Source organism: Schistocerca gregaria, chromosome 7 (genome assembly GCF_023897955.1).
Source record: "Schistocerca gregaria isolate iqSchGreg1 chromosome 7, iqSchGreg1.2, whole genome shotgun sequence".
In the NCBI taxonomy this organism is placed as follows: domain Eukaryota; kingdom Metazoa; phylum Arthropoda; class Insecta; order Orthoptera; family Acrididae; genus Schistocerca; species Schistocerca gregaria.
In genome coordinates, this window is record NC_064926.1 from 370,316,258 (window position 1) to 370,339,054 (window position 22,797).

Genomic DNA, 22,797 nt, shown 5'->3' on the forward strand with positions numbered 1-22,797 from the left:
TGTCTAAACAGGCATTATGTTATGACTGGAAGCAGTCTGACGGTCACACCACCTCGTCGCCTGGGTGAAGAGCCTTGGAGGCCAGTAGGATCCATAAAATTATGTTGAGTGGTACTTAAAATAGGTAAGTAAATTAGTGAAAGCAATGTGAAGTGAAGTAGAAATTAGAAAATAAATGAAAAACTTAGTTTAGTTTAGAAGAATTACACACTGGGAAACAGCGGACAAAGCAGAAGTGGCTACGGCCGGCGCTTGAAGTCAGCACGTTCAGGAGAGAAGCGGAAACTGTCGATTCAGCCGTCAGGGCATCTCCCGACCGGCTCACGTCAAGAAGATCCTCCGAGAACCTTTCACGTGACAGAAGAAGCCATCGCCCTTCCCACACAAGCGGACGCTGTCGATTCAGCCGTCAGGGCATCGCCCGACCGGCTCACGTGTTTCTCAATTGTCACATGTGATCTAAGGCCATCGCCTACATTCCAAGAGCCAATGACCGACGTCAATAAGATTCTTCGAGAAGCTTTTCAACGTGACAGAAGAGGCAATGACCGTGAAGTCGTTAACCTCCAGTTAACTGAAGTGAATAAATACGCGAGATGCAGTGGGCCCGACAAGGAGAGAGTAGCAGTACTTTTCAGTCAGTTTCGGTGCTGAAGACCATCATGCAAGAAGAGACTACATCATACAAAGACGCACCAAATCCGCCGCTGTAATGGAATAGCAAGCACCAGCCTCGGCGCCAGAAGACAGAAGTTAATAGGTATTTGAAGTCTGATTTTTACGTACCCGGGTGACTCATGAGGACGGGGAGGAGACGGCCTCACATCAGCAGTCACCTGTGAGCTGGGATGAAGATCTGACAGTCAAAGACTGAGACGCGGAAGTCCTTGTTCGAGTCCGGGACACTGGCCGATGCACAACACACGCCTCCGCCTAGAGAACAGAAACACTGGGACGCCACTTCCAAGGTATCACCATCCGATGCACGACTTCGCCCTCAATAATTAAACAGGCCACCGCACGAGGCGTGTCTCCAGTCAACTGGGCGAGACGGCGACACGAGATACACACGGCCAGCCGTAATCAGATGCCACCGCTGCCGCAGCAGAGGCTTCGCAAACGACACAGCTGCCGCTCTTGCAGCAAGAACAATTCAGTAAGGGAACAGTTGTACAAAACTTTCAATAAAAGTAATCTTATGTAAAAATTCTGTTTCATTCTACCTCATACCCGAGCCAAGGAAGACCCCACCCTGCCCACATGTTATTAAGAAAGAAAAAGTAATTTATTTAGTGTTTTTCACCCTGACAATACGCTTTAGAATTAAAATCCCTCTGCAGTAATGCTCATCCTCACAACTGACTAGCAACAAAATAGGAAACGCAGTTACATTTTGTGACAGAACTGTTACAATTACTACTTGTTTTGTGCTGGTATCGTATAGGAAACTGTTTATACTTTCGCTAGTAGTGTTACTTGAATTGTCTGGTGTAACTGGTGCAAGTTTGCTATATCTTGGAATTAAACTATTCACAGATGTCCAGTTAATAGGAGAGCTCGTAATACTGCATACATTTTAACGGGTCTGGAAAAAGGTTTCATGAAAGCTGCTGTGTATATTGCTGTATCACTTGATTTTGGAAGTGGAGCACTTTTATCAACAACTACTTTATGCAACGTTTTGTTCAGTATAATGGCATGAAATTCATTCTTGGACTATTTATTTGAGGGTTACGGTTTCTTCCACGTTAAGCATGTTTTAATTACTGTTGTACTTTCCATCTCATATTTGTTAAATAATAGTAGGAATCAATCTCTCTTCCACAGTTTATAATATGAAAAGTGCCCCACTCTTGATGTGTATGCTCTATACATTTGTTCTGAGAATCAAAAGGAATGTAAACAATCAACTGAACAAAGTGAGAGTTATTGCAGTAAAGCAATACATTATTATAAACCATGTAATGCTTCATATGTTTTTGGAATGGTTTTATTGTATGTGTTCCTTAACATTACTCCCCATCAAATCAGTATCTTGTAATTTCCTGTGTTGTTACACATATCCAGAAAGTATTGTCTACGTATCAAGTCTGTTATCAAGAATATTCTAAAATCTGAACGATTCTTATTGTTATTCAGTACATTTTATAAGCATTCAAATTAGCAGAATAGTACATTTCCTATGACTCTGTTTCCTCCTTAAGCATGAATTATTTCCAGATCCTATTCTTTTCGATCTAGTGACCATCTGGCTAATCAAGCAATCAAAAGATTTTTGAAGCTGATGCTTAGAGCTTGATCAACACATTGCATGTTGGTATGATTTCCTGGGAGATAATAGCGAAGTTAAACGCTAATGGTACTGCTTGGGCTTCTGATCATGTGATTCAGTTGGCTGTATGAGTCAGATAAAATTCGATTGAGAAAGCCTACAACGCGGTTTGTAGGTTCACATCTACATTCAAGTTATTCATTTTTATCTATGCTCTGGAGGAGGCATTGGTAGCAAGATCAGTGCAATAAAGTATCCTAGTGGTATAATATATCAGACATAGCTAGAGTTTCTTTAATGTTGCCAAATGCTGGTTGACAGTCTTTGAACAGTACCACAGCATGTGTTTTTTCAGCACAGGTAAATAATTGAACTGTTAAGAGGGTGCAAATCCCTTGTAAAATTATACCAACTCTAGGAAGGACATTAACGGATTTTTAGTTCGATGGACAGGAAAGATATTATTTAAGTTATTTTATTACACATTTGAAGCAAGCTATGAGGAGTGTATAAGTGTCCCAAATATTTGATACGCTCAAACGTTTATATTTATAAGTTGGCAATAAAACAGACCCCAGAAATAATATCTTTTGTATGATGCCAGTATCACAGTCTTATGTTTCTGTCACTATATAAAGTCGTTCACAAACAGGGCTCCGTGTCAAGTAACTGATATAATAGTACAGAATCGTGCTCTAAAATAAACCTTTAACTCTAGAATTTTGAGGAGATCCGAATGGGCAAAAGAATGAACTGTACCTACAGTGACAATTACCCTGTTAGCAGGTAGGATAATTCCCATCAGCAAATCATCTGTCATCTAACCTTGCAGATATCAGACCTCCTTTTGTGTTACTGGTATTTCTGTTGCCAAATTAAATGCAGTGCTGGATTACTCATTGACAAGCCTTTCTTTTGCAGGAAAAGGTGTCAACACAGAAACACTATAAAACAAAGATATATCGTCAAATCCCTACAGAATTGTATTCAGTGAAACAAGATGAACAACTGGGAGTAAGCAATGAGAGATATCTTGACTGGCCATGATATATGCTGCATGTGGACACAATAGGAAGGTAATGTGATAGTTCTTATCACATTAGCATATGTCAATGTTTGATACTGGCAGTTCGTGACATAAGTTCTGTCCACAAAATAAGCAGCAGTGGATTCATAGGCATACTGTCACAGTACAGCCTAAAGTCTACTACTTTGAATGCATACTGGAGTTGATTCACAGTGATGGTGCCCAGTTCATATCAAATAAACTGGCAGAAACTTCCGCCTAGTTATTGCAAGATCTGTATTGGAGTGGGAATTTCCATGGTATGCAGCAGAATGGAGTTTGGAGGGTGTCTCTCCTATATTTTGTTGTCTCTTGCCTACTGCAAGAGAATGTAGTTCCTAGAGGAAAATGTACCATGTGTGGCAGTGAAGACAATTCCTGCAACTTCTGGGTGGCAGTGCTGTGGAACCTCCTGGATTAAGATAGGGTAACCTTTAATAGCCCCAGAAGAATGACAGTCCAGTAAACTCTTACATATCTGAGACATCGTGACTCTAGCGTCAAACTGAACGCAAAACCTCTCAAAATTACTGTTTCATGTTCTGTTGTAGCCTCCTTAAATTAAGTTTTTCTCAAAATGTCAATTGTCTAACTACAAGATCATCGAAACGGCTTGCAATAATTATCATGTATTGTTGTTTGAACTATATTATAAGTAAAAATTTAATACAGAATAGAATTAACTTCAAGCAGAAAGTAAACTCATTATATTGGCCCGACAACTGTTTCTACTCAATAGAATTTTTAAATGTGTGTATGAAGTGTGTGTTGATGTGTTTGACTGTAGTTAAGTGTAATCTCTGCGTGTAGAAGAATTTGTGGTGGAAAGAGAAATGAAAAGACTATCGCAAAAATTGACAGTAAGTTGTTATATTTTTCGCTGTTAACAGGATTATGAGTGTAAACTACCTCTTTCAAAATCACTGTAAGAGACCACATTTATAACCTATTGAAAAAGTAAGCAATTAACAATCATCTGCGTATAACAACATGGAATGAAGACCGATAACATCGAAACTCACGATATCTCGACCAGTAATAGTTACTGTTTTTTACGGCCTTATTCAGTTGGTTCCTTGAAAATGGCGGAGCTTACATGTGGAAATATATAACTTTCGACTAATTCATCCAACTGCTTTCACACATGTTATTAGAGCATACAACATGGGGGAGAAGCTTAACTTCTCCTCAGCCAATATGTTGAGTAGTATAGTCAGCATAATTCGAAGGATACAGTGTCCTAATCAAAACGGTTAGGAAGTTCTCTTTATTACGTATAAAACTGATACGTTAACAAACACTTTTTTAAACCTCGAGTCTTTCAAACTAAGTTATATTACTACTTTGTTCGAAAGTCTGTACCGTAATACAACTATCACTTCAATCTGAGTCTGTGCATGAACAATCTCACTGTAAATTTACGATGATTGGTTCAAAGCTTATATCCATCATCAATTCCCTGTCAAATTATTCTTTCCGAAACTTTACAGCGTGCCGCACAGACTGTACTCACGCTACAGGTGGGATACTGTCTATTGATCCCGGAACAAGTGATTCAGTGAATTTTATCTCGAATCATTTCCCCCTCTCATATAGCCCTATCGTTTGGCGAAATTAATTCAATTGGGACACTGACACTGACACGTGTGTAAACGCTAAACTATGTGACCCCATTCACGTGCAAGGAAGTCAAGTTTGTAGGTCCAGTCACGTGACTTGTATAAATTAACGAGCTGCAGGAGACCAGCAGGAGTCTGGTCTATACTATACTACGCTTCATATTTTTATTTTTAAGCCAAGGGAACATATCCGCTTTCCAGGTGTTTATACTTGGTGTCTTTTCTGTAACAGCTGAATTATAAGTGACAACGACCGACTTCGAAGCTAGGCATGACAAGAATTGTGAATCACGTCACGAAACTGACAGCGTTCATTTCCGAATGGCAGAAACTGCTGTTTTCTTACACCTTAATACTTGTTTACTGTCAGAAACAGAATCACAAGAAGATTCAGTATACAGAATAATAATCTGAGAACCTATTCCTATGAAAACTTAACCGGCAGTACCATCACTCATTTTCTAGAAGATCTCACTAGAGAAATTCTAATTGGCCCATGTTTCATCAAGGTACTACGCTGTTGAACTACTTCCTTCTCATGTATAGCAAATCTTTATATGGGATGTAGTTAGTTCTGAACCTACGTCACTTCTCTGAACTAAAAATTCTCTTCTTAACATATCAGGAACCAACGTCTTTCAAAATTATGTACGCTAACGAAGCACTTACAATTTAAGCTACTGTTCTCGTGCGTAACTGTACAAATTTTTGTGGTGTTGAGAATTCATTATTCACATAGAGCAATTTAAAACATATTTGTTACAACCATCAATTTAAGTTAGAGGTTCATTGCGATTTCAATGCTTTCCAGGCGACACGAAACGAACATTTTTACGGTTCCTACAGCTCTGACACTTCCGTTTACAATTCTCTTTTCAGTTCACTTCCCGACTCCACATGATTCTGAAATCCGTTCTTGTGTCTTCAAATGTCAACAGTAGGAGACCTGCTTCCAAATTGACGTTTGAAGGAGTTATAAACGCGGTAAATAATCCTCCTTGCCTGCTTGTAAGCACTTCACATTTGTTGCCGTCACCTGACTTCTTCTTCTTTCATTTTTTTAAATGCACATGTACAGATACAAATGTCAAATCTATACTGCTGCAAGAAAAAAGAAAACAAATAAAACTGACAGCTGAATGAGTAATTCTGTTGTCACGAAGTACGGCAACAGGCTAGCATGCAGGAGACAAATTCTCTCTGTCTAGCTGTAACTCGCTGCTATCCTCTCGGAAAGAGAATGAATATTATTGGCGGCCAGTGGCTAGTGGAGGGGGATGCGCAGAACAGCTGAAAATTGGGCCACCATCCAAAATGACACAGACTTTTGTTAGCATAGCAGTTTAGGCTTCTCTCCGTGTGTTTGATACATGTCAGGAAGGTCACACGTTTGCAAACAGACTTGACCTAACGTTTAGGATTGAGGGGTCACAACTTAAATTGATGGCACCAAACTGTATAAGTAGAAGCAATATTTTCCATGGTTCCTCCCAAGAAGCAGCCAATAGGATCACAGAAATCCCAGCTAGATAGAAATATGTCTCCATGGAATTTCTCAAACTGGTCTTTTACATTTCCAGGTCTGGTTTGGAAAGTACAGCGATTTTGTTAATAGTTTTGGCATTTAAAACTATGGTAATATTTCCCCACAGTTTTGTCCTTCCTACTAGCACGCTGAAATAAGGGCTACTAGATGGTCCTATTATGTTTCAATGCAGGATTTTAAGGACTTCATTCGTGACAGTTTGTCTATTTCGTCACAGACTGAAGTAGGAATTGTACTAATTCTTGTGGGGGATGATATCAAGGTGTCATTCATAACCTAGGTAAGACTGGGTTTTTCTTCAAAAATACCTGCATTCTTTAACAAAATACTTTACTTAGATCAGTCAGTATATTATTTCTCAGTTTATAATTTGCTGCAGAATATAACAAATAGACTCTCATTCATGATGAATTTTATCTTTATGTCCTTTGCTTTCTGTTATGGAAAACATCAGTTTTTAGCGAAGCCACACATTTTGAAAAATTTTCAGTTAAAAGTGGCATTTCCCAGAGGCAAGGTCAATGTAAGTGTTTTTTTCACAAATAAGTCCTATGGCTAAAACACGGTCTACCAATAGAAAAACAACAACTGTGAATGTGGACTCTATTGCTATGTTTCTCAGTTTAACAGGCAAGTAACATCTGTAGCTCCTTAGTACGAGATTTGGTGCCTGTATTGTATTTATTGTATGTTAACCGGGGACCTGGAAACGATGGAGACCGTCCGTCCCGGCCACAGCCACAGTGGTCCACAACCCCTCCGCAGCCCCACACCGAACCAAGTGTTATTGTGCAGTTGGGCCCCACCGGTGGACACCCCCCCCCCTCCAGGGCACGTTTCACATCAGACGAGTGTAACTTGTGTCCGCAGCAATCGCCGACATAGTGTAGCTGAGAAGAAATAAGGGAAACCAGACCAAATTCGCCGAGGCAGATGGAAAACCGCCTAAAAACCATCCACAAACTTGCCAGTTCACTGGACCTTGGCACAAGACCGCCGGGTAGATTCGTGCCGGTGACCAGGCGCTCCTTCCCACTCCGGAAAGCCGTGCATTAGACCTCTCGGCTAACGGGGAGGGTTCTGGTACTTGTAACTCACGTAATCTTGCTGTTAAGTTAGTAATGTTCGAAGTTGGTACCTTTGCATTTTGACATAATCTCCTGCATGGATCTATAGGAATCACATGAGCAGTGGAGCTCATGTCCGAAATTCTGATGATCACAGCATTGTGTACACATGCTGCAATGTGATACTCTAAATTACAGGCCGTTACAATAGTTTAAATTATAGTAAACCTCATCTCTAATATTTTACCTGTTATTACAGGATATTAATGGACTCACAGCCCCTAGACCAGTCCATGACAATCATGTCAGTGCAGAATGAGGTTTCAATTTCTTTTCCTACAGAGAGGTAGACAGATGATTTTTATTCTCCAAACTCCTTTCATGATTAGGATTCCGCCACTTCTGCACATTTTACTGGATATGTTAGTATCCTGCCACTGGTTATATTGTTCGTATGACCAGGGCTGTACTTCGACATGTTCAAATCACTTTACACTTATTAAAAGAATTGTCGTGTTCCTTACTATCATGCTCTTCATCTAGCAGATTTTTTCGATGCTCAAGATGAAATGTGCTGTGACTCACATCCAAATGGTTAGCAAATCTCTTACTGTCGTTATCGTTGTTATGGTTTTCCACATTATTCACTCGAACTTTTGGAACCTCAAAAATTCAATTGAAACAAGTACTGTCATATATTCTTCTAAATTCTGCTCTGATATAGTGATTAACTTTTGTGTTACACACACCATCTATTTTGCGTTAGGCATCCCAAGAATGTCGTGATACGAAATGAGTTTAAAAGCAATACCGGTTTTTTTATATGCAACCCTAAGCATTTTCTCAGACTTCTTTGCCTTGTACGAGTTGGTTCCAAGCAGAAAGCCTCATGGTTCATTTTTCATGTATCCCTGTAGACCAACGCTTCACCAAGAAAGGCTTTTCAAACTCACTGTACATGTGGTAATATCGTGGACCTCTGTGCTACTGAGGGTAGTATCACTTTGAATAAAACCTCTTACGAAACATATTTTCTATGCATCAGACCATTGATGTAGTAACACTCGGTGGAATATTCTTATCAAAATCACAGGATAGTATTCTATTAGTCAGGTAAAAAGACCTAGAATTGTCGATGTTTTATGAGCAGTAAGATCTCCATGTAGAGAGATGGTTGAATGCTCTGTAAAGCCCGCAGTTCATGCCATTTGGTCATGAATTTCAGTCACATAACAACGAATGTGTATCTATGAGTTGTTGGATGTAGCGGCACATTGAATTTCACTGTGATGATGCGGGACACTTCAGTGTAATAATTGAAAGTACTGAAGTGGAGCAGCAGCTACTGCTGGGAGACAGCCATTATGTACATCGGCACTTTGATGCTGGGCCTTACGTGGATTGCTGACTGAGCTTGGTTTTCATTGGCTTGGCTGGCCCATGGAAATCCTCTAGTGAAAGCAGTTCAGCATAGAGAAATTGCATGAATGGAATGGAACCGGCCATTTATTCTGGTAGTCAGCGATGAGAAGAAATGAGAATTGGTGATGAAGCCTGTAGTGCCATTATCATGTGCTGTCCTTTGAGTCTTTGGTGGCGTTCGTGAGTTTCTATTGTAGGACCGTCATTGGCAGCTTAATGTGAAGAGCAGTACCTTGCACAGGTTTGGATTATTACTAAGGAATATGTTGAAACTACTTTCAGAAATAGCGATCTATTTGAGGATCTTAATTAAGTGAGCGTGTGGCATTGTTGGCCGGAAGGCCCCATCTGGGGTACTTCGGCTGCCCGGTGCAACAACAAAACGCCCAATCCACAAGCGGAGAAAATCTCCAACACGGCTGGAAATCGAGCTCGTGCCCACTGCTTGGGAAACAAGAACGTTACCACTCAACTAAGGAGGCGGACTTTTTAGAAATTGAATTATAGTGATCAGCTTTTAGTGATTTATTTGCCTAACTTTGAGACTTGAAACTTTATGTACGTTTATTTATTATGTCATTCTAGATTTGGTATGTTATGCATGTATGTTATGCATGTTATCTGTCTATGTGTGCCTAGGGAAATAGTTGTAGTGAAATGACAATGTGCTACCTTGCTGAATAATTTGTGTTTTCTTAGGACGTACTGAATGCCCATCTTGTTAAACGAATCTCAGTGAGGTGAAGTAATTAGTGGGATAATATAAGTGAGTCAGATAAATATTAACTGAATATATACCCATTTGTGCCCCTTAAGGTTTTTAGTATTTTTTGACTAGGGGATATATTTTCCTGTGTTTTTGTGTTATTACAGCTGGTGTTAACTCATTTGGAAAGCTAAGAGAGCACTCCTGCTTTATGTTGTTTTATGCGTGCACTGTGGTAACTTAAAGTTTTACTGTGACCAACAAAATTAAAATACACCAGGTACATTTTCTGTGCTTTTACAACTTCTGCCAACTGACATCCTGGGCCATGCCGACCTAATTTTCTACGAACAACAATGAAGTAAATATCGGTGCAGCCCGCATGGTGTATGGCATTTCTGCAACTATTGAGCCATTCTCCCAGATTGCAATTGCTGCTCTCTGTTAGACCGTTTCGGGAGCTGGAATATCTTCCAAGACGCATAAAAGCAACTCATTATCATGCTCCTGTTCATATTTAACTTTGTTGGTAGCTTGGTGAACCTTCACTTGGATTTTCGCGTCTGTGGTTTCCGTTAACTGTGTGTCCATTTCAGACGTCCTGACCGCCGATTTGCGTCTCTGTGTATATGTTGTTGATCTAGGATCGTTTTCTCCTGTTCCTGAAAAATCATGTACCATTTTTCGTAGTGCAGCTTGGGCTACATTTATTGTTATGATTTCATCAGTATTTTCAGCCTCTCTTTGGCAACCTTGGACTAAATTGAATTCCAAAATTTCTCCCGAGCTTTCGTTCAAATTAAAACTTTAATTATGTTGGAATTTCTAGTGGCATGGAAATGGAAATGAAGTCCTATGCTTCTTGAGAGAGCGTAGACAAACGATGCGGGAGACCCTTACTGCCATACTAAGGAAGGTTCTAGTGGAAGTGGTTTGCCGTTGTCATCGTCTGACCTTAATGGGGTGAATGATGATGATGGAGACGACACAGGAACACCCAGTCATCTCGAGGCAGGCAAAATTGGGGACTCCGCCGGGAATCGAACCCAGGACCCTATGCTCGAGAAGCGAGAACGCTACCGCTTATTATAACAATAGAGTACTTTGTTTTCCTGAATTCTTTGCCTCTACTGCAGACTTAGCCGACTGCGTGGACGAAATTTTGCCCGTGTGGTTTAGCACTGGGTACATCTTCTAGGTCATTAGATCTGTTTTCAAAAACAGTTTGGTCCGCTGATTTATTTATTGACTTCATTGAGCACCAGTCTCTTATACACCTATTTTAGATTCTACATTACTATACTCAGATGGATCGATCGTTAATTGCTTAGCTATTTTTACCATAACATGAACAGTTTAAAAAATTTAAAACTCTTGACCTCATTTTTTGGATAATAAAGAACATAAAATATTAGTATTCTACATGACTGCCCACAATGACTTAAAGTTGTAATAAGTTTTGCAAAGAAAACCATTTAGTAGTAACTATCCACATTATTCGTGTCTGACACAGATTCCTCCAAATTAGTAGTAACAATACAAATTATATGAAATTGCAAAGCTGAATTTCTGGCTGCTCCAAGAAACGAACCTAGTAGCAATCAAAGTAATGTAGAAGTAAATAAGATTTTCCAACTTGCGTTAAGGCTCCACCGACGGATGATTTCCCCCCTTGGCCTACAAATTCCTTGTCTCTTTCTGTCACTAGTACAATTAGTTTCCTGGTACTCACCCTCAATTCAGAAGATTCAAATATACTGTTGTGTAACAGATGGAGTAACATTTGTAACTACAAACAATTTTACATAATTAAGAAACAAATTTCAACTTAGGTGTGCTGCATTTCAGTTTCACCCAAGTTTTTTGTTATTTCCAACATACTCTGACGTTGGGCACCAGTTGTAATGATGGTAAGTATTTGCTTCTACTGCCTGACGACTTGTAACGCTGAAGTACAGAGTGATTATAATTAAATTTCTAAATGGTCACAATGATGTCAAATTTGTATGAGGTATTAGGAAAACTTGCTGAAACAGAACAAAGATAAAAAAAAAGAAAAGCAAAGAAATTTTTGCCACTAAATGATTCTGTAAGCTTCAAAACGTAAGTAGGTTCAGCACAAATGATACACGAATTGTAGGAGGAAGGCTGTTTTGTGAGCAACAAATTAAACCAACACTACTCAGCATCAGCAACAGCATTACTGCACTGCAGTTGTCTCACTGTTAACTATGTAGGCGCATCCACCAAGCCGAAGTCGTGCCGCATCGCAGGGAAAAATTGGTTCTTTTTTGCCCTGAGGTCAAAAACCGGATAAAAAGCAACAGTGAAATAGGTTTTTAACTCATGTGTGACTGGCACAAGTAATATTCAGCATGCTGACCACTGTTTTCTATCTGAAAGTGAAGTCGAGGAATAGCACGTTCTACAACATTTGGAATGTCTCAGCAGCCTTTTCACAATGCTTTGCACAATACGTGCCCCGATTTGAGCAACATTTGTAATCGGAGCAATGAACGCAGCATCTCTCAGATAACCCTACAGCCAGAAGGTACACGGATTAAGATCAGGTGACGTAGACGGCAATGCTGTAGGAAAATGGCAGCTGATAATTGTAGCATTAACAAAATGCCTTTCCACCATATGCTTCATGGGTTATGCAACGTGCAAAAGAGTGCCAGCTTCCACAAAAATGATCCTACTCACACATCGACGCTGTTGAAAGGTTGGAAGACGTTGTTGCCCGAGCAAGTAAAATAGCGCTTACTGTGGTGTCACCGTCAGACACCACACTTGCCAGGTGGTAGCCTTTAAATCGGCCGCGGTCGCCACTATCAGTGATTGCAGACGGAGCGCCGTCACACGCCACGTCTAGAGACTTCCTAGCACTCGCCCCAGTTGTACAGCCGACTTTGCCAGCCATGGTTCACTGACAAAATACGCTCTCATTTGCCGAGGCGATAGTTTAGCATAGCCTTCAGCTACGTCATTTGCTACGACCTAGCAAGGCGCCATATTCAGTCACTATTGATATTGTGAATCATGCACCGTCAAGATCGTCGTTCGTCATTAATGGGTTAAAGTTAAGTATTCCACCAGCTACGTCGGTATTTTTTAAATTATAATTTCCTTGTCCTGTTCCAGACCTCACGCCAGCCTGCGTGAGCTAAAACGCATGCCTTTCGGCCTCCTCTAGTAACACGGTGTTGGCTCTCCTGCCAACCATAACACTTACCACTGACGGTAAAGTTAACAGGGCCCACAGCATCCATCTCTTTAACACAAAATACGGCCTTACGTTTAAAGTATTAATAGAATTAATCTTTGGAATGAAATTATGACGCTGCAAGTTCCAAAATACACTAAATGGACTGAGTGTACAAATACCCTATTTTTCACACAATCGGATAGAGACACAAATATAAACATTAGGACAGTATTTCCGTCTCCCAGCCATAAAATGAAACGTCTATGAATTAGTAATTAGTTGCGTCTGGTAATATTAATAATGAAATATTATTAATTATTTACTAGCTCGCTAACCAAGCTGTGTGATTTATTGACAAATACATATTACAATTTGGCACAACGGTCACAGTACACTGGAAGTAGCAAAACAGAGAATGGCTAATGACAGTAATATTCATTTGTATTTTCCATAAGAGAGCGAGCGCAAAAAAAAAGTACAATACAAATTAAAAACTCTTATAAAAGGCATCTATGGATTTTTACGATAGCTACTGGAGTGATTACTTGTATCGATGATTACAAGATAGTGCTCACTGTATTTTACAATTGTATTCGTTCGTCTTGTACTTTGGAGCACAATATTTCAGTACAAGTTAAGTTTTCATTCAGTTAAAACATTTATCCATGAAATTCCCAAATTTATATAGTTTATGTTATATGTCACATTCGGTATCGCTTTTCTCATTAATTCTGCCTTTTACTTCGGCATCATTTTCTCGAGTTTAGTAGCATCACTAAGACATAGTTCTTTCTTTTATCTTCGGTGTATATTCAGTACTCTCTCTTACCATCCAGAAAACGGTTTTGTCTTTCGGTGCTCGTTCATCACGTATAGTTCTAAGGACTTATACCACAAATGTTTATGTCAGTAACTATTTATCTTGTGAGATATTAATATCCATTAGTGAGTCGATCTTCTTTCTACTCATAGACATTTTACAGCCATAGTTTCAATTTCAACATGTTCAACATGTAGTTCTTCCTGCCCCCCCCCACCCCCCCGATACGTTTTACACTATGTCTTCGCATTATTTTACTTCAGTGAGTCAGTGGTTTTAAATGCTTTTAACATTCTTCAGAAAACATTGTCCAAGACACCTACTGGCTTCGGTTAGTTTCTCTCTACCGTTCCACGTCTTATTCACTGTTTGTCTCCATTTCTGTTCCTACTTCTTGTTGTACTCAGGCAAAGCTATAGCTTGACAGAAACAGTAATGTTGCCGAAGCCATGAATTGCATTCATCGAATGTACAGGATCCACATGAAAAGTTTAATACACCCTGGCTTTGGTGCTGTTGCCACGCGTCTGTCAAACTTCTTTTCACGACTGCATTTGGAGTAACTTCCACTCTCAGTCTTTGGTGCTGTTATCATTATAGAGACGCTCTCTTTACTATCTCATCAAGTACCAATACTTCCTCCTTCGTCAGCAATAGTAATGTAGAGGGTAATTCAGCTGCCGCTATAGCGGTAATTGTATGCAAATAATAATGTTAAATCTGGCCTTCAAAAACCACAAGCGAGATTTTCATATACTCTGGTAGTTTAGTGCAATCTATTTGTCCTATACAAAACATGAACAGCATCTTTTCTGTTGGAAATTTAATGTAGCCAATTTTTGTCAGGATACATTTTGCTAGGGGCCATGGTTTACTAGTTATTCATGAAACAAATACAAAAGTGACGTTGAAATGCACCTCCACTCCCACACTCAGCCCCACCGTTCATCACTTATGATATGTAGGACTTTGCGCTCAATTGTACCACTGTAAAAAAAATTTTTACGCTGCACTAATTAGTTCCAAATTTCGACCTATTTAGACTTCATTGACTGGCCATATTACACCACCAGTTTGATCGAGCAGTTACGAACTGTAAAAGTTACGTTTGTGTAAATTTCGGCTAAATATTTTATGCAGTTTAACAGCATAAACTGAACAAATAGGTTGTTGTATTCATCAGACCTCTTGACAACGCAACTACACTCCTGGAAATGGAAAAAAGAACACATCGACACCGGTGTGTCAGACCCACCATACTTGCTCCGGACACTGCGAGAGGGCTGTACAAGCAATGATCACATGCACGGAACAGCGGACACACCAGGAACCGCGGTGTTGGCCATCGAATGGCGCTAGCTGCGCAGCATTTGTGCACCGCCGCCATCAGTGTCAGCCAGTTTGCCGTGGCATACGGAGCTCCATCGCAGTCTTTAACACTGGTAGCATGCCGCGACAGCGTGGACGTGAACCGTATGTGCAGTTGACGGACATTGAGCGAGGGCGTGTAGTGGGCATGCGGGAGGCCGGGTGGACGTACCGCCGAATTGCTCAACACGTGGAGCGTGAGGTCTCCACAGTACATCGATGTTGTCGCCAGTGGTCGGCGGAAGGTGCACGTGCCCGTCGACCTGGGACCGGACCGCAGCGACGCACGGATTCACGCCAAGACCGTAGGATCCTACGCAGTGCCGTAGGGGACCGCACCGCCACTTCCCAGCAAATTACGGACACTGTTGCTCCTTGCGTATCGGCGAGGACCATTCGCAACCGTCTCCATGAAGCTGGGCTACGGTCCCGCACACCGTTAGGCCGTCTTCCGCTCACGCCCCAACATCGTGCTGCCCGCCTCCAGTGGTGTCGCGACAGGCGTGAATGGAGGGACGAATGGAGTCGTGTCGTCTTCAGCGATGAGAGTCGCTTCTGCCTTGGTGCCAATGATGGTCGTATGCGTGTTTGGCGCCGTGCAGGTGAGCGCCACAATCAGGACTGCATACGACCGAGGCACACAGGGCCAACATCCGGCATCATGGTGTGGGGAGCGATCTCCTACACTGGCCGTACACCTCTGGTGATCGTCGAGGGGACACTGAATAGTGCACGGTACATCCAAACCGTCACCGAACCCATCGTTCTACCATTCCTAGACCGGCAAGGGAACTTGCTGTTCCAACAGGACAATGCACGTCCGCATGTATCCCGTGCCACCCAACGTGCTCTAGAAGGTGTAAGTCAACTACCCTGGCCAGCAAGATCTCCGGATCTGTCCCCCATTGAGCATGTTTGGGACTGGATGAAGCGTCGTCTCACGCGGTCTGCACGTCCAGCACGAACGCTGGCCCAACTGAGGTGCCAGGTGGAAATGGCATGGCAAGCCGTTCCACAGGACTACATCCAGCATCTCTACGATCGTCTCCATGGGAGACTAGCAGCCTGCATTGCTGCGAAAGGTGGATATACGCTGTATTAGTGCAGACATTGTGCATGCTCTGTTGCCTGTGTCTATGTGCCTGTGGTTCTGTCAGTGTGATCATGTGATGTATCTGACCCCAGGAATGTGTCAATAAAGTTTCCCCTTCCTGGGACAATGAATTCACGGTGTTCTTATTTCAATTTCTAGGAGTGTATTATGCATGTGAAGATTAAATTTGAATGGAACTGTCAACGTTATTTGTTTTAGAGTAATGTTTAAAAATAGCCCTTTTCTTTCATCACCGACAAGGCACTTTTAAATTAACGAATGGAGGAGAAACAGCCGAGTATACTGGTGGCTAAATAGCCCAATCAATGGGGAATAGTTCGTGGATTCCCAAAAATTTTGACTGTGGTAGGAGGCAACGCCGTGAACGAGAACTAGAAACCCCGACTGATGATGAATGAATGGGGGAGGGGTGGGGGTGGTAGTAGAAAGGCGTTTTAAGGCCACTTTAACGCGTTTTTTTTTATAATAAGTCGAAAATCATGGTCTCCCCGAGAAAGGTGTCCCAGCACAAAAGTTAACTGCCTTTAATTCGTGCATCAAAGTTCCCTTTTTTTATTAGTGAATGAGAGAATATGCAAATTAGACGCATGCTTTTTGAACGCCAGATGTAACATTGTTGGTTGCACAAACCGATCGCTGTAGGTGCACCTGATTTACCCAGTGTAATAACCAGTAAATCCGTGGCTAATTGCAGTCGCACCTCCATGTTCGATATCAGTGTTCAGTGCCCTCACCAAGTGCTATTCTAAGATGAAATGTATGGAGAAAAATGAAAGTGAAATCTATCTTACTCATCAAAAGTATCATTCCTAACATCAAATACTCAACTTATAATGTCAGATTATTTCTATCAAAAAGTAGTGCGAAGGGAGATATTACTGAGGCAACAGTGCATATGAAGTTCACTGAGTGATTACATTTATAAATCAACAGCACAAACGGTTCTCATGTACCATGTGTTGACCTGTGCTGGAACATCCACGTTAGTATGTGACGTAGTCTGCACGGAAAGCGATGCAGGCGCTGACTCTGCTACCCAGTCGATCGCACAGTCGGAGAGTACCGTCCTTCGATACCAAACGATGCGCTGCTCGAAATGTTCACGCACTTCTGTAAGAGTTAGGTGACGAGTCACGTGAGTCACTACTTTTCCCACCATACCCCTCAGGTACTAGATTGGAGACACGTCCAGATTTCATGCTGGCCAGGGAAGTTGCTGTATGTTTTGTACAGCGCGTTGAGTTCCCAACTCAATGTGTGCTCAAGCATTATCCTGTTGGAACAACACGTGACATTCCTGTTGCAAGAACAGCAAAAGAACGGGTCTAACGACGCACGTATCGAGCTCAGTTAGCGTCCCTCCAGAACACGAAGGTGAACGAGAGTTGTTGCTCATCGTGCCCAGACCATATGGCATGCGGTGGTGGCAGTGTGGCTGGCGCCAAATGCACCCTAAGAGACGGCGGTCACCAGCTCTGTCTCGTATGCATGAAGGCAGAATCTGCTTCCATCTTCCATTATTATCCTCTGATGGCACCAGTCGGGCCGTGTACGTTGATGCTGTGGCGTGACTGGAAGGCAGGCCAGAGGTGTGCCTGCCCTTAGTAGGCAGGCTAATAACAGGGAAGTAGCAGTTGGTGTTGACACATCTGTGTTCACATAACCTCTTATCTATGCTGAGATGGCCATATATCCTGCTTAGATGTCCAATACCTCGTCCAATTGTGGGAGAAGGTTCTCGTGACCACTGATTCCAGCGTCGTTCCACAGCTGACGTAGTACGTCCAACTTGTGTGACATTTGGCAGAAAGGACCGTCCCGTCACTTGGAATGCCTCCATTTGACCCCTTTCAAACTCGCACAGAACCATCTGGTATGTGAGCAACTACTGTTAAAATGTAGACACAGTTTGCGTTTTTGTAGCTATGCTACTGCGCCATCTGTTGGCGACCGACGGTGAAGCCATTATCTCCAAAATGTTATACGCTGTCATCGGGTCAAAATCGACATCGTATTTCCAAGTGTTATTTTTTTCCAGTATTGTACACTACAGTACCTACCGTAGTATTCCATAGCTGCTTATCGTACAAGTTTTAAATTTGTACTGCCGTTGCTTTTTCGCTCGCTCCACTACGGAAAATATAAATGTGCATGAACTGGTTGGCTCGGAAGTCGACCTCTATATTTTATGTCTTTCATGGCTTGCCAGGAGACGACACACGTTAATTTGTTTCGCTCCTTTTACTGCACTTGTGAAGATAAATTACGCTGCCGGCCATTAAATTGCTACACCAAGAAGAAATGAAGATGATAAACGGGTATTCTTTAGACGAATATATTATACTAGAGCTGACATGTGATTACATTTTCATGCAATTTGGGTACATAGATCCTGAGAAATCACTACCCAGAACAACCACCTCTGGCCGTAATAACGGCATTGTTACGCCTGAGCATTGAGTAAAACAGAGCTTCGATGACGTGTACAGGTACAGCTGCCCATGCAGCATCAACTCGATACCACAGTTCATCAAGAGTGGCGACTGGCGTATTGTGACGAACCAGTTGCTCGGCTACCACTGACGAGACGTTTTCAGTTGATGAGAGATCTGGAGAATGTGTTGGCCAGGGCAGCAGTCGAACATCTGTACACAGAAAGGCCCGTACAGGACCTGCAACTTGCGGTCGTGCATTATCCTGCTGTACGGTTTCGAATGGATGGAATAAAAGGTAGAGCCACGTGTCGTAACACATCAGAAATGTAACGTACACTGTTCAAAGTGCCGTCAATCCGAACAAGAGGTGACCGAGATGTGTAACCAATGGCACCCCAGTATGGCGAAGTCGAATACACGCTTCCAATCTGCATTCACCGCGATGTCGCCAAACACGGATGTGACCATCATGATGCTGTAAATTGAACCTGGATTCATCCGAAACAATGTCGTTTTGCCATTCGTGCACCCAGGTTCGTCGCTGAATACGCCATCGCAGGCGCTCCTGTCTGTGATGCAGCGTCAAGGATGACCGCAGCCATTGTCTCCGAGCTGATAGTCCATGCTGCTGCAAACGTCTTCGAACTGTTCGTGCAGATGGTTGTTGTCTTTCAAGCGTCTCCATCTGTTGACTCAAAGGTCGAGACGTGGCTGCACGATCCGTTACAGCCATGCAGATAAGATGACAGTCATCACGACTGATAGTGACACGAGGCCGTTGGGATCCAGCACGGCGTTCCGTATTACCCTCCCGAGCCCACCGATTCCATATTCTGCTAACAGTCATTCGATTTCTACCAACGCGAGCAGCAATGTCGCGATACGATAAAACACAATCGGGATAGCTTAAAATCCGACCTTTATCAAAGTCGGAAACGTGATGGTACGCATTTCTCCTCCTTACACGAAGCATCACAACAACGTTTCACAAGGAAACGCCGGTCAACTGCTGTTTGTGTATGAGAAATCTGTTGGAAACTTTCCTCCTGTCAGCACGTTAGTAGGTGTCGGCACCGGCGCCAACCTCGTGTGAATGCTCTGAAAAGCTAATCATTTGCGTATCACAGCATCCTCTTCCTGTCGGTTAAATTTCGCGTCTGTAACATGTCATCTTCGTGGTGTAGCAATATTAATGGCCAGTAGTGTAGCATTCTCTGAACTAAATTGAATTTAAGAGAGAAGCAATTTCTTCAGAACGGTTTTAACTTTTTAAAGCTATCCGCGATGACGTCCTTTTAGGAAATATCTTCTGTTGTCTTGCTGCTTTATGTCGATCATCTCCCATGTTCTTCAGAAGCCACTGACTTTAATCGCTTCTGTTATGGCGAATTGTCGTAGCACATAGTCACATTGCCATTGTTCTTCCTACGTCATCGTTACATCATACTTCCAGATACAGTAGCGCCACTGGCGCTGTCGCCATGGTCACAAAGTAATCAATTTGTCTGACTGTTCTCTATCTTCCAACCATGAGACGCTCGCCTCCACACACCACTAACATTGTAGCCCCTATCCCGGCTGATAGCGGGACAATCTAAATTTCACTGCCATTTTAATGATCGTGTCTCAATAACGAAAAGTGTGAGGTTATCCAAATTAGTTCTAAAAGAAATCCTTTAAATTCCTGTTACAAGACAAATCAGTCAAATCTACAGACCATAAGTTCAGCTAAATACCTAGGAAGTACAATTACGAACAACTTTAATTGGAAGGAACACATAGAAAATGTTGTAGGAAAGGTTGACGAAATTCTGCTTTGTATTGGCAGGACACCTAAAAAACGTAACAAAACTACTAAGGAAACTGCTTACACTTCGCTTGTCTGTCCTCTCTAAGAACACTGCTGCGTGGTGTGGGATCTTTACCAGATACGATTGACGGAGTACATCGAAAAGTTCAAACAAGGGCAGCACGTTTTGTACTATCGCAAAATATGGGAGAGAGTGTCACTGAAATGATACAGGGTTTGGGGTGGACATCATTAGAAGAAATGCGTTTTTCATTGCAGCGTAATCTTGTAACGAAATTGCAATCATCATCTTTCTCCTCCGAATACGAAAATGTTTTTTAACACCGGCCTACATAGGGAGAAACGATCAGCATGGTAAAATAAGGGAAATCAGAGCTCTTACTGAAAAATATAGGTTTTAGTTCATTCTGCGCGCTATACGCTATTGGAACAACAGAGAACTGTGAAGGTGTTTCGATGAATCCTCGGCCAGGCACTTAAATGTGATTTGCAGAGTATCCATGTAGATGTAGATATATTTTAGTTCTATAAGAAATCTTCATAGCTTATCAGTGAATTTGGGCTCAGCAATTACGGATTGCCCAAATATGAAGCAGCCGTATGTATATGTGGAAACGACATCTTAGTTGTGATTACCTTTTCAACCTCTGTAAATTAGAATAGATAACAGCATCAGGAATGTAGGATGTTTGGCTATGCGTTACTTGTCTAGACAGTTACATGCCTTGAAGAACTAATTTCAATGTCTGTCATCGGAGCTGTGTTGAAAAGTATGGTAATACCAGTACATGGCCCTCTATTGTCTACTTGATCAAATGGCGATAGATGTACCTCAGACGTTGGTAGCTCTGTGACGAAACGGTACATCTGCAACGATTTCGGATCCACACGAGTAACCATTTGCTAACTAAATTTACTCCAGGCCTCTGATAATTCACCTAAATGTCACTTCTGTAACATGTGCTCAGATTACGCGTGGGAAGTCACTACAACTTCTTTAAATGAGAGAGGAACTGTTGAAAGATAACGTCCTTAAATTTTCTTGCATTAAAATTTTTGAATAATTTTGAAAACTGAGTATATTATATTATTGTCAAGTTGCTTGAAAGAGCATAGAGTTAGACACAGTGTGTAATATGTTAACGACTCCTACGAAAGTGAATATTACTGGCACCACAACTAGTCAAATTCACGCAGTTAGCTTACTAGTTATGCAATAACTTCAAAATGTAAGTAACTGCATAAGGTAAGCACTGATGGGGTGGGATATATTTCTTTGCATTTTTTACTTCAAACTATTAAATGAGGTGTGAAAATAATGCTAAACCAACTTCAGTCAAACAAATTTAGTTAAACTGAGTGCAGATCCGTTACTGTTTGGTGGTGATACACTTTAAGCAGGACACCATTTGAATTCATGAGGTGCGAGTGGGCGACGCTTTTACGGTACCCGTTAATCATCGCAACACGGAAATTTAAACTCGTTCCAAGCGTTAGAACGATGGGCGGTTAACAGGTTGATTGCCTTGACCCCTAACTCGCTCCGCACATTTAACATTGTAGATCATAACAGCTTGGCGATACCAACACCCGTCGAGTGGTTTACTTCACTGAGCCGCCAATTTCAATGCCTGTTAGCTTAAAGCTGCAGTTATGGAGGCTGATAACGGTCGTACTTGTGAGACTGGTCTTTTCTGTTTGTTAACGTTGGCAGACAGTCTATATATCTCAGGTACATTACGCGTACAATGAGTTGGAACTTACATAGATAAAAATGATTGTCACACGGTCTCGAACTGTTGAAAATCTACAACTACATCTACATATATACTCCGCAAGCCACCCAACGGTGTGTGACAGAGGGCACTTTACGTGCCACTGTCATTATCTCTCTCTCCTGTTCCAGTCTCGTACGGTTCGCGGGAAGAACGACTGTCTGAAAGCCTCCGTGCGCGCTCTAATCTCTCTGATTTTACGGTCGTGATCTCCTAGGGAGGTATAAGTAGGGGGAAGCAATATATTCGATACCTCATCCAGAAACGGACCCTCTCGAAACCTGGCAAGCAAGCTACACCGCAATACAGAGCGCCTCTCTTGCAGAGTTTGCACTTGAGTTTGTTAAACATCTCCGTAACGCTATCACGGTTACCAAATAATCCTGTGACGAAACGCGCCGCTCTTCTTTGGATCTTCTCTATCTCCTCAGTCAACGCGATCTGGTACGGATCCCACACTGATGAGCAATACTCAAGTATAGGTCGAACGAGTGTTTTGTAAGTCGCCTCCTTTGTTGATAGACTACATTTTCTAAGGACTCTTCCATTGACTCTCAACCTGGGACCCG